The sequence below is a fragment of the Trichomycterus rosablanca genome, chromosome 18, assembly GCF_030014385.1.
Source record: "Trichomycterus rosablanca isolate fTriRos1 chromosome 18, fTriRos1.hap1, whole genome shotgun sequence".
Lineage (NCBI taxonomy): Eukaryota > Metazoa > Chordata > Actinopteri > Siluriformes > Trichomycteridae > Trichomycterus > Trichomycterus rosablanca.
In genome coordinates this window covers 17,407,887-17,422,147 of record NC_086005.1, presented here as the reverse complement: position 1 = coordinate 17,422,147, position 14,261 = coordinate 17,407,887, and positions in this window count along the sequence as shown.

Here is a 14,261-nt window from a genome sequence, read left to right as displayed (position 1 = left end):
AAACGACTGTTCCTCTGTCCTAAAAGAAAGACAAAAAATATCATTACAAGGTACTGTGTAATCACAATACAAAATATTAACTGAGACATTTACAACATTTAATATTTTGAATAACATTCTGATTAGTCAAACAACCAAATGAGTAATCAGCTAACTACTAATATTCCTCCAAATGTGTCATCAGATGTCTAATTTTTCACATAGGCTGTTTAACAAATTATTAAACAAGTCACCTGAAAACTACAGTTACAGAATACAAGCTAAAATGTTTCCTTTACCAGAATAAAGTAAATCAGATGATGCATTTTGAAAGGGTTGTGCTTTACCCTAAATATATCCACCACTACTACTTTAATGCTAATAACAATAAGCAATGTTGCTAACGATTCGATTTAAAGAACCGATTCTTCCGAACCGATTCTGCACTTCCGACCCAACTGCATTAGGACCACTAATGAATCAATCGATTCAGTTTTTCGATTCGTTTAAACAAATGATTTAAAAGAACCGATTCAGTAAAACGAACTGAGCTAAACTAAGCTAAAACAAATGGTAAAATGATTAAAATTCGCTTCTCATAATGAGATTTAACTTAAATAATGTTACTCAATCGCTGTAATCACATAGTCAGTTAAGTAAATTACCTTGAGAAAACGAAAAACAGAGGGTTGCTGAGGTAATTTTATCCAGTCAGTCTGTTTTGGTGCCATTTTGAGCAAACTAAAAGTCCAATTAACGGTTAGCCAGTTGGCTAACGATAAATAATACCAATAAAAAGAAAGACTAGTTAGGTTTAACAGAACATTTATTGCTCAATAGGAACAGAAAAGCAAAATTAGGTTTATATTAATGTAATTCAGTGCCTCCTTTTTTACTTAACTAAGTCAGTTGTCAATTAAAGTCGATTGTTAAAACAGGTCACAGGGTTAAATAGCTTTGCTTGACTTCATAAAACACACAACAAAACACTGATAAACATGATCTACATAAACATTAATAAAACAAAGTCAATACTAGTTCCTTTTGCAACTTACCAATAAGGGTATAAGGACGGGTCCTGCTGCCTTTCCTTGCATGGTCCAGAAAGAGGGAATTAACCGTGAAACACAGATATACTTGATAGGAGAAATGTGATTGGTTAACGCATATTTTTATTTATTACTTTATTTTAAATCTTACATGTGAAATAATCTATGTTTTTAGTCATAAATGCCATTATTTTATCCAACAAATTTAAGTAAGATTTAATAAATATATATTTTTAAACAATGTATTTTCTCACAGTTCTACACACATAAATGTGTAGACTAACTATTGGAGTTACTTTACACGTGTCTGTGTAAAAAGGGGCCAGAAATGACACAAAACGTGTTACAGACCGCAGGACACAGTAGCTGTGTAGAAAAAATGACACATTACTTCTTAGAGTGTAGTTTTATAGTTGGTACTTGTAAGTAAAGCTTGATCTACATGAACCGTCTCAAGCAAAAGGCTGCTTTTTTGGTAAGTTCCTACTAAAAAACTTTAAAGATCAAAAGAAAACCTTCCGGGAACGTTACTGGAACGTTACTTTAAACGCATAAGAAAGAAAACCTTACACTGTAAAAAATTATCTGAGCAATAAGTCAAGATAACTTCTTTCTTTCATTTACTTTAACTTATAAAAATCATTTTTGTAATTTCAACTAGATTTTACGAGTTTTCAGTGTTTCAACCTAAGTTTTTAAATTAGTTCAATGAAATGAAAATCTGAAGGAGTCAAATGAACTTAACTTTGTGAGTTTTGCTCTCTAACAGTGTGTAACCGTATTAATGTGTCATAGGAGGAACCCTTTGTTTTGATCAATTAATTTAGCAATATTATGGTCTTTTTCGGTAATATACTAATATTACAGATATTCCAGACGTAGTAATAATTTAAACTAGATAATTCTAAACGAAACACCTAACGGGCATCTGCAGACACCAGCTAATAACAGGAACTACACCAGGAGGCGGAGGAATACATTTTGAGGGCGGAATGTTGAACGTTACTAGCTACAACCAGGCGGAGGAAAAACGACCGTTACGGACAGTCTTAGTGAGGTGAGTGGGTGCATTAATCATCGATTTTAAAATCTTATGTGTTTGGTTCATCAGGTGTCTTGTAAAAAATACATGCCATAAATTCCTCTCATGTTAGTATATTCTTTACAGGATGCCGCTTCTATCAGTTTTGCGTAGTTTTCGTAGAAGATGTTAGCTAGCTTGGAAATAAGTTGGCAAACCGAGACAGCTAGTTAAACCAAACCGTTAGCTTACACTAAACTCTAGCTCGCCTTCCCGCACTTTTTATTCAAGCCAGTTGCCCAAATGCACACATATATACCAATGTGAGTTTAAAGCAAATAATAATGATAACTCCAAATCCAAATATGTCACACACTACAGATGTAATCGATCATTTATGACTTGTTTGGAGTTTAAATTCTACATCCAGGTCTTAATATATGGTCAACATGGTTTATTACACAGTATAAGTTTATCTGAATTATAGAAATGAATAAACTTTCCCTTACACCTGCTGTTTAAAATGGCAGGCTGCAGTTTTCAGTTTAACGGTAAAGTTTATTGAGTAGTTTGAGTATATAAATTAAGACCTGGACATGTTCTGTTTATTTTTACAGAGATAATACTCTTAAAAAGATTTTAGGGGTTCTTTAGTAAATAAATACATTGATTCTATATAGAGCCATGAAAACTCAAACAACCATTTGCATGATTAAATAGTTTTTTGCATGCTCAAATTGTGCTTCAGATTGATGAGAATGTGTTGTGTATGGTTCTATATAGCACCAAAAGGGTTCTTCTATTGTTATAAGCTTGAGATCGCAACAATAGCAGAACACTTTTTGGTGCTAACCATACACAACACATTCTGCATCAGTCTGAAGAACCTTTTCATCATACAAAGAGCCATTTAGGCATGCACATGGTTCTTTGAGTGTTCATGGTTCTATATACAACTAATGTCTTTACTAAAGAACCTGTCAAGAACCATCTTTTTAAAAGTGTGGGTGACAATTGATTCCTATTGTTTAACAATCTTAGCCTAGCAGCTCCAGTTTTAACTAAAGAAAAACAATTTGGACTCCAAACATGTCTTGACTGATCTGGGTGAACTCGCTGAACTATTCCTATAATGGTTTGATGTGTGCAGTTTACTTATTTCATTATGTTTGTAGTTCATATGACTTAATCACGGTATCCTATATGTGTTCTGATAATGAATTTTCTGTTTTACAGGTTTTGTTTGAATTAATTGAAGTTTCTAACAGTTCTCCAGTCCCATGTGGAATTTGCACAACATGTGAAGAAACACAGAAAAGGAACCAATCTAGTCGCTAAACTTTGCTGTGAGCTTTGTACTTTTTCTACTCCAAGCAACATCAAACAATATGTGATTCATTTAAAAAGACTTGAGAAATAGAGAAACTGTGAATTACCCCTTTGTGGAGTGCTCTTTTAAATCTAATGTTTCACCCTTTAGATTCTCATGTGGATTAAATTGTGTTCAATATTTTGTTGCATTTAAGTAAACCTTCTGCACTCAAACTTTCTCTAGTACACATACACCGATCAGCCATAACATTAAAACTACCTCCTTGTTTCTACACTCACTATTTTATCAGCTCCACTTACCATATAGAAGCACTTTGTAGTTCTACAATTACTGACTGTAGTGCATTTGTCTCTCTGCATACTTTGTTACCCCCTTTCATGCTGTTATTCAATGATCAGGACCACCACAGAGCAGGTATTATTTAGGTTATTTATGAGAGGATCTGACACAGCAGTGCTGCTGGAGTTTTTAAACACCTCACTGTCACTGCTGAACTGAGAATCGTCCACCAACCAAAAATATCCAGCCAACAGCGCCCCGTGGGCAGCGTCCTGTGACCACTGATGAAGGTCTAGAAGATGACTCAAACAGCAGCGATAGATGAGCGATCGTCTCTGACTTTACATCTACAAGGTGGACCAACCAGGTAGGAGTGTCTAATAGAGTGGACAGTAAATGGACACGGTATTTAAAAACTCCAGCAGCGCTGCTGTGTCTGATCCACTCATACCAGCACAACACACACTAACACACCACCACCATGTCAGTGTCACTGCAGTGCTGAGAATGATCCTCCACCTAAATAATACCTGCTCTGTGGGGGGTCCTGACCATTGAAGAACAGGGTGAAAGGGGGCTAACAAAGCATGCAGAGAAACAGACTACAGTCAGTAATTGTAGAACTACAACATGCTTCTATATGGTAAGTGGAGCTGATAACATGGACAGTGAGTGTAGAAACAAGGAGGTGGTTATAATGTTATGGCTGATCGGTGTATGCATGCATTATTATGTAGTGAGTTGCTCTTGCTGAAATGTGTTTCATATTTTATTAAATTTATCATATTTAATTAAATTTCCTAATGTTTTGGTTTGTTTTAACATGTCACTTTTAATAATTTATTTTTGTACTTTCTTTGTTAACATCTAATTACACTGAAATGTGGTGTTGAATTCAACTGTTCATCCAAAAAAAATAAAAGTGAGTTGTTACCTCAGAAATTGTGTTTGTTGTTATAACTATAATTCACAATTTAAAACTCTAAATAATTTTACATTATCTTAACTTAAAAACTAATGTCAAGACTGATTTTAACTTAAATATGTAGGTTGAAGCCAATGATTAGGACAAGTGAACAAAACTCATAATGTTTTGTCATCTGTATTTTAAACTTTCATTTCTAAGTTGAAACAACAAGCATTACATAGTCATATCAACCTGAAGACCGGAATCCAAAGCAAAACTAGACTTAAAGTAATGAGTTGAAGTAAATAGTAATTATAATTTGATTCTACTTGAAACTTTAAGGCAGCTTTTTAACTTAAGTTTTTGAGTTGAAGCTGATAAAAATTTTTACAGTGTAGAGCAACTTTTAGATAACGTTCTCTGTTAGTTTTCATAAAAACATGAGAGAACGTGAGCTTTTCTTTCTCTGTAAAATCATTATTCTATATCACTATCAACAAAGTAAAAGGAAAATATAAAAAAGTAAACCAGCACAGAAATTTGCTCAAAGCGCTTCTTTGAGCTTTTCTTACGCTAAAAATGCATTTGTAATGTCACTAAAAACACTAAAACATACGGGAACTGTGCTTAAGAAGCTTCTGTGAGCTTGCCTTACGCTTAAAATACATTTGTAATGCTAATAACAACAAATTAAAAGGAATGTACAAAAACACTAAAATACACCTAAACTGTCTAAAATGTCTGCGAGCTTGTCTGATGATTAAAACGCATTGTTCAATCACACAATAAAAAAAGTGATAAGAATGTACAAAAACACCACTTCATTCAAGAACTGTGCTTAAAGCGCAGTTAAAATGCATTTGTAATGTCACTAGCAACAAAGTCTACAGTGTTTTAGTATTTTTAAGTACATTTCCAAAACTTTTTGATAGCCACAAATCAAAACGCATTTTCAGCATAAGATAAGCTCAAAGAAGTGTTTTGGAGTGTTTTACTGTTTTTGTCCTTTCTTATTACTTAGTGACATTAAAAATGCATTTTCAGCGTAAGACAAACTCACGGAAGCGCTTTAAGCACACCATGGAGAGTTTTAACATGTGTGTACAATCTTATTTTTTTGTTTATAGTGACATAAAAAAAGCATAGTTTCAGTGTAGTAAAAGCTCACAGAAGCGTTTTAGGCACAGATCTGTAGTGTTTAAGTGTTTTTGTACAATCCTATTAATTTGTTAAAAGTCACATTACAAACATTTTTAGAAAAGTGTTTTAAACACAGTTCAGTGATAATTTAGTGGTTTTTTTTTATTCTTATTACTTTTTTGATTGTCATTGAATAATGTATTTTAAGCGTCAGACAAGCTCACAGAGGCTCACAGAGTTCCTCTGTGTCAGTGTTTTTGTACATTCCTTTAACTTTGTTGATATTGTCATTACAAATGCATTTTCAGCGTAAAACAAGCTCAAAGAAGCGCTTTTAACTTTGTTGATGGTAATGTAGAATAATGATTTTTCAGAGAAAGAAAAGCGTAAACAAGAGCTTTTTACTCTACGGCTGTACGGCTCTTTACTTTCTTGATAGTGACACTGAACAATGCATTTTCAGCGTCAGACAAGCACACCAAAGCGATTTATGCTCATTATCGAGCTTAGTATTTGTGTTTTAGTATTTGTGTATAATATTACTTTTTTTGTTTATATTGACATAACAAAAATAATTTTCAGCGTAGAAAAAGCTTACAAAAGCTTAAAAATGAATCAGTGGTCCAGTAGATTTTATACAAATGTTTTGTGTTAAATTTATTAAATGGAATTGAGTTCTTGAATTTATGGCTATTATTTGAGTTAATTTTACTTATTAAAAAATGCTATAAAATCTACTCATTTTATTCGTGTGAATATAAAAATAATAAGTTATATAAATAAGTTGCTTTCAATTTACAAGCACTTCCGATCTGTGCGCGTGCGTTTTTTTTTGTTTGTTTTTTAACACCTCATCTAACCCGCAACGGTTCTGAAGAGCTTCCACAACGGAATCCAGATTGCACAGTTTGTGAGCAAATTAACTAAGGTAAGTAATTCTGTTCTATTAATCTGTATAGTTACCAGAGTTTATTACTGTAAACTTAGTTTTTTTTTTTGTAGAATTAGTTTTAAGTTGAACGTGAAACGAATGTGTCGGAATGCATGTCGTTATTACACTTACTTTAAATCAACAACATTATATGTGAGAGATGCTGTGATGAGAAGTATTCTTGTAGTTTGATTTATTGCAACGTCTCACTTTTCTCATTTGAAAATAGGTTGAACTGTTCTCCAGGCTTGCCATTTTGTTAACTGAGGTAGTTAGGTGCTTCATTTTTCAGCCTTTTTTTGTAACTTGGCAAATATCTCTGTTGGCTGAGGTAAGTAAGCTAGCTAATAAAAACTTTTCTCATTTTAACACAGATGGTTAGCTGAATGAAGTTTTATCTGAAGCTGGAAAAAAGTTTTGCATTCATCTGTAAACATGCTAAGGTTGTTAGAGAAAACATAGTTAACTTAATTTAAACCTCATGTCAGGTTAGTTAACTTGGTTAACCACAACATAACGAGTCATTTTTTTTTCTACCTTAATGATCTTAATATTTAGTCATTTGTGAGACATATTTTAATTATTCCAATTTGGTACATTTCATTTACCATTCACATTTCAGGATTTCATTCTAATAAAGATAAAACTATAAAAATGTAATTAAAATGAAACTTGTTACTGTGACAATTAGTCAAAAAATGTAATGTTTATTAACTGCATGTTTTGACAAGACAAATTAAAGTATTAACAAATTACTTTTGACACTTTTCATACTATAATAATTGATGTTGCAGGACCCTCAAGGTTTAGAAGTGGACCAGCTCTCATCGCCAGTAGTTATATTGAGGAACATGGGAGCTTCTGCAGGTGACACACCAAAGGACATCATGATTATTATTGAGAAAGTACATGTCATCACAGGACTAAAAGATAATGCTATGGCTCATGCTGCCTTCCTTGGCTTGACCCATGTGCTAAACCTCAGTTATCCCAGCCGGCAGACATTACAAAGGCATGGCTGTGGAAGAAAAGGGTCAAGTATTGGACCGGCCTACCAGAGAGAATGTGTGGAGAATTTTGTAAGAAATACGTGACTATGACAACTCTGTACTTTTGCACATCTTAAGACAAGTTTTCAGGAAGAATGGTACAAAATACACTGGAACACTTCATTCACCGTGCCAAAACATCTTTGTGTTGAGACAGAATGGCAACATTTCAAAGTGGTAAATGCTTTACCATCCCAACTTTTTTGGAAGGTGTTGCAGCCCTGAAATGCAGGAATGGATGTTTACTAACATGAAATTAAGCTGACCAGGCAAAAACTGAAAAATGTTGGGTTCATTCTGTCTGCAATTTAATGAAAGTCAAAGGAAATGTAAGAAACACTGCATTTTGTATTTGCATTTTCCGGTCTGTCCCAAATTTTTCTTATTTAGAGTTGTATATTAAATTATCAAAACTGTTTTACTATTTTCTGTTAAAAAATTTAAATAAATTTTTGTTTAAGCAGTTGAAACAAAGAATTAAAATTTCAGCTGGGACAACTTTATTTTTAAGTCACTGCAAGAGTATTCAAATAAAGTATTAACCTCTGAAGTGGTTCCTTTTTCATGTTTTCCATTTACAGTTATTCATGTCATTAATATTATTATTCTGTTGGCTTAATTTTATTGAGTAAATATCACTAATTATGTTTTCTATAGTCAACTTAATTTTATTAGTACTAATTGTAGTTTGCGCTTTGAATCTACTTAATTCTTTTGTGTAGATTGAAATTAAATATTTAATATATTGTATTACCTCTACTCAAATTAAATGGATTTTTTAAAGTGTTATAATTGATTACATTTGAATCAAAATATAGCCTAGTAGTTTTTACTTAATAGTATTGCGTGTAATCTGTTGCCTCAATTTTATTGAGTAGATATAGGGTAATATTTTTTACAGTGTACGCTGAAATTGCATTTGTTATGTCATTATAAACAACAACAAAAAAAGATTGCACACAAATACTCAAACATTCGACAATGTGCTTTAAGCTCTTTTGTGTGCTTGTCTGGCGCTGGAATTTTTTTTTGTAAAGTAGGAATGTACAAAACACTTCAGCACTACAGATCTGTGCTTAAACACACTGTAAAAAATATTACCCTATATCTACTCAATAAAATTGAGGCAACAGATTACACGCAATACTATTAAGTAAATACTACTAGGCTTCATTTTGATTCAAAAGTAATCAATTATAACACTTTAAAAAATGCATTTAATTTGAGTAGAGGTAATACAATATATTAAATATTTAATTTCAATCTATACAAAAGTATTAAGTAGATTCAAAGTTAAAACTAGAATTAGTACTAATAAAATTGAGTTGACTATAGAGGACTCAATTTGCCATATTTACTCAATAAAATTAAGCCAACAGAACAATAATATTAATGAAATGAATAACTATAAATGGAAAACATGAATAAGAACCAATTCAGAGGTTAATACTCTTGCAGTGACTTAAAAATAAAGTTATCCCAGCTGAAATTGTAATTCTTTAACTGCTTAAACAAAAATGTCCTTTAATTTTTAAACAGAAAAGAGTAAAACAGTTTTGATCATTTAACATACAACAATTGGGACAGTACGGAAAATACAAAATGCAGGGTTTCTTACATTTCCTTTGACTTTTATTGAATTGCAAACAGAATAAACCCAAGATATTTCAGTTTTTGCCTCGTCAGCTTTATTTCATGTTAGTAAACATCCATTATTGCATTTCAGGGCTGCAGCACCTTCCAAAAAAGTTGGGATGGTAAAGCATTTACCACTTTGTAATGTTGCCATTCCGTCTCAACACAAAGATGTTTTGGCACCTTGAATACCTAGCAATGAAGTGTTCTGGTGTATTTTGTGCCATTGTTCCTGAAAACTTGTCTTAAGGTGTGCAACAGTACACGGTTGTTGTCATAGTCACTTCTTACAAAATTCTCCACACATTCTCGCTAGTAGGCCAGTCCAATACTTGACCTCTTCTTCCACAGCCATGCCTTTGTAATGTCTGCCGGCTGGGATAACTGAGGTTTAGCACATAGGTCAAGCCAAGGAAGGCAGCACAAGCCATAGCATTATCTTTTAGTCCTGTGGTGACATGCACTTCCTCAATAATAATCATGATGTCCTTTGGTGTGTCACCTGCAGAAGCTCTCATGTTCATCATCACAACTACTGCCAATGAGGGCTTGTCCACTTCTAAACCTTCAGGGTCCTGCAACATCAATTATTATAGTATGAAAAGTGTCAAAAGTAATTTGTTAATACTTTAATTTGTCTTGTCAAAACATGCAGTTAATAAACATTACATTTTTGGACTAATTGTCACAGTAACAAGTTTCATTTTAATTACATTTTTATAGTTTTATCTTAAAATGAATGAAATCATAGAATGAAATCCTGAAATGTGAATGGTAAATGAAATGTACCAAATTGGAATAATTAAAATATGTCTCACAAATGACTAAAAATTAGATATTTAAGATAATTGAGGTTTGCAAAAAAAAATGACTCGTTATGTTGTGGTTAACCAAGTTAACTAACCTGACATGAGGTTTAAATTAAGTTAACTATGTTTTCTCTAACAACCTTAGCATGTTTACAGATGAATGCAAAACTTTTTTCCAGCTTCAGATAAAACTTCATTCAGCTAACCATCTGTGTTAAAATGAGAAAAGTTTTTATTAGCTAGCTTACTTACCTCAGCCAACAGAGATATTTGCCAAGTTACAAAAAAAGGCTGAAAAATGAAGCACCTAACTACCTCAGTTAACAAAATGGCAAGCCTGGAGAACAGTTCAACCTATTTTCAAATGAGAAAAGTGAGACGTTGCAATAAATCAAACTACAAGAATACTTCTCATCACAGCATCTCTCACATATAATGTTGTTGATTTAAAGTAAGTGTAATAACGACATGCATTCCGACACATTCGTTTCTAGGGCCTGTGGTAGCCTAGTGGGTAGGGCTTTGGGCTATCAACCGGAAGATTGGCGGTTCAAATCCAGGCTCTGCTATGTAGCCACTGTTGGGTCCTTGAGCAAGGCCCTTAACCCTGTCTGCTCCAGGGGCGCCGTAAGTTGGCTGACCCTGCGCTCTGACCCCAGCTTCCAACACCAGCTGGGATATGCGAAGAAAGAATTTCATTGTACTGTACATCTGTATATGTATATATGACAAATAAAGGATATCTTTCTTTCTTTCTTTCTTTCACGTTCAACTTAAAACTAATTCTACAAAAAAAAAAAAACTAAGTTTACAGTAATAAACTCTGGTAACTATACAGATTAATAGAACAGAATTACTTACCTTAGTTAATTTGCTCACAAACTGTGCAATCTGGATTCCGTTGTGGAAGCTCTTCAGAACCGTTGCGGGCAGCCCCGGTTCTGGACTGCTTTGCTTGGGGGGGCAGTAAAACCTAATGAGGGGGCATGTTGATAGTCATGTTTTTGAAGCCAGAAATATATTCAAGGCTTGATTTGTGCATGAATGATGACAGCCAAGCTATTGATACTGGCTTAAAGTGATGTATGAGGTAAAGAAATAAAAATGCATGTTTTCGAACTTAAACTTAAAACCCAATGATTAAAAAAATACATGTTGATTATGTAAATGGAGAAAAAAGATTATCTAATTGTATTTCATTTTAATACGCCCCCTTAATTAAATTGCCATTACTAATAGAACAACTCTATTTCTTGAAAGGCTTTAATACAAATTTAAGTCAAAGCTGACAAATGTACCTACACACAGACTGAGAATATTCAAACGTGGAAATAGGAATGAGTGAGAATATTTATATTATTGGGAAATTAAAATATAAAGAAAACAAAAGAATACTAATTCTGTAAAAAAAAAGTGTTTACCAGTATACCTGCCTCTCGCTCACACTAACAGAACATATACTGCCGAACTGAACTGTTTGGGGCAGTCTGCCGATTTTTATATGACTCAAAGAGCCAATCAGGAATAAGCAAGGAAATATCTTCACGCTGTAAAACAAAATGCATTTTTGTGATTGGTTCAGAGATAATTTTAAAAATAGCCGTTGCTTGCATTGTGCTTGGGGGGGCAAAGACACAATTTGGGGGGGCAATGCCCCCCTCAGCCCCCCCCCCCCCCCCTAGCGCCGGCCCTGGTTGCGGGTTAGATAAGGTGTTAAAAAACAAACAAAAAAAAACGCACGCGCACAGATCGGAAGTGCTTGTAAATTGAAAGCAACTTATTTATATAACTTATTATTTTTATATTCACACGAATAAAATGAGTAGATTTTATAGCATTTTTTAATAAGTAAAATTAACTCAAATAATAGCCATAAATTCAAGAACTCAATTCCATTTAATAAATTTAACACAAAACATTTGTATAAAATCTACTGGACCACTGATTCATTTTTAAGCTTTTGTAAGCTTTTTCTACGCTGAAAATTCTTTTTGTTATGTCAATATAAACAAAAAAAGTAATATTATACACAAATACTAAAACACAAATACTAAGCTCGATAATGAGCATAAATTGCTTTGGTGTGCTTGTCTGACGCTGAAAATGCATTGTTCAGTGTCACTATCAAGAAAGTAAAGAGCCGTACTTAAAGCTCTTGTTTACGCTTTTCTTTCTCTGAAAAATCATTATTCTACATTACCATCAACAAAGTTAAAAGCGCTTCTTTGAGCTTGTTTTACGCTGAAAATGCATTTGTAATGACAATATCAACAAAGTTAAAGGAATGTACAAAAACACTGACACAGAGGAACTCTGTGAGCCTCTGTGAGCTTGTCTGACGCTTAAAATACATTATTCAATGACAATCAAAAAAGTAATAAGAATAAAAAAAACCACTAAATTATCACAGAACTGTGTTTAAAACACTTTTCTAAAAATGATTGTAATGTGACTTTTAACAAATTAATAGGATTGTACAAAAACACTTAAACACTACAGATCTGTGCCTAAAACGCTTCTGTGAGCTTTTACTACACTGAAACTATGCTTTTTTTTATGTCACTATAAACAAAAAAATAAGATTGTACACACATGTTAAAACTCTCCATGATGTGCTTAAAGCGCTTCCGTGAGTTTGTCTTACGCTGAAAATGCATTTTTAATGTCACTAAGTAATAAGAAAGGACAAAAACAGTAAAACACTCCAAAACACTTCTTTGAGCTTATCTTATGCTGAAAATGCGTTTTGATTTGTGGCTATCAAAAAGTTTTGGAAATGTACTTAAAAATACTAAAACACTGTAGAAAACGCTTTTGTAAGTTTGTCCTACGCTGAAAATGCATTTTGTTATGTCAATGTCAAAAATTTTGTAATGTCTCAAGGTCCGTGTACGGTCCGTGTACCTTTGGTAATTCGTTTTTCATCTCAAATCCCAAAGTTGAAAAACAAGAAAACTGGTCGTTTTTTGTTTTTCATTTCAAAAATCAATATTGAAAAACGGGAAAACGGGGCGTTATTCGTTTTTCATTTTAAAATCAAAAATCAAATAAATAAGCAGAAATTGAAAAACGGGTCGTATTTTAATTTTCCAAAATCAACATTTTTTATCAGTTCAACCAGAAATAAAAGTGCGAGCGCGTGCACGCGCTGACGTGCGTATACATGCTTCATATAAAGTGTAAATCAGGTACAAGTGTTGAGCAGACGGAGCAAAAAGTCATAATAACGTTCCCCTGTTATATTACCGTATAGAACTCAATTCTGTAATACAGGCGTAACTAATCGTACATGTCACGGGTGAAACTATTACAACATCTAATGCTTTTTTTAAATCAGCGTTCTGCTTATTATTTACCAAATAATTTTTTAAAATATTTTTGATTGTTGTTGCTCCTTGTTTACTGCAGAGTTAGTTCGTGCAAGTTTATTAATTTTTGGATGTTTATTGGCCGAGAACAAGAAATATTGAATCGCCTCGGTTAAGGATTCGGATCTTCGTACTGAATCATGAATCACGAGTCCGAGATCTCAATTAACCCGGATCATATGAGTCCTCTGATTGGCACTGGCTCTGAGTGCACGGAAGATAAGTGATATTTGGATGCATTTTCATGCAGTAAATCAATCTCAATCAAGATGTCAGTACAAGTGACTCAAGTGAACCGAATCACATCACTGAGTGACTCAGACTAACCCGAGTCCATAAAATGAACCGAATTTACCACCACTATGTGACATATACGATTAGTTATGCCTGTATTACCGAATTGAGTCCTATACGGTAATAATAATAATTATGTAAAAAATAATGCAGCATTCTTTTTTCTTAGAATAGTACCCTATTTTTTTAGGATAAATAGTTCTTACAAGGGCAGGAAAAAGTACGACACAAAAGTCGGAACAGGGGACGCACCCGTAACGTTATTATAACTTTTTGCTCCGTCTTCTCAAATTAATTCTCAAAATAAGCAGAAATTGAAAAACGGCTCGTATTTTAATTTTACAAAATCAACATTTTTTATCAGTTTAACCAGAAATAAAAGTGCGAGCACGTGCACGCGCTGAGGTGCGTATACATGCTTCATATAAAGTGTAAATCAGGTACAAGTGTTGAGCAGACGGAGCAAA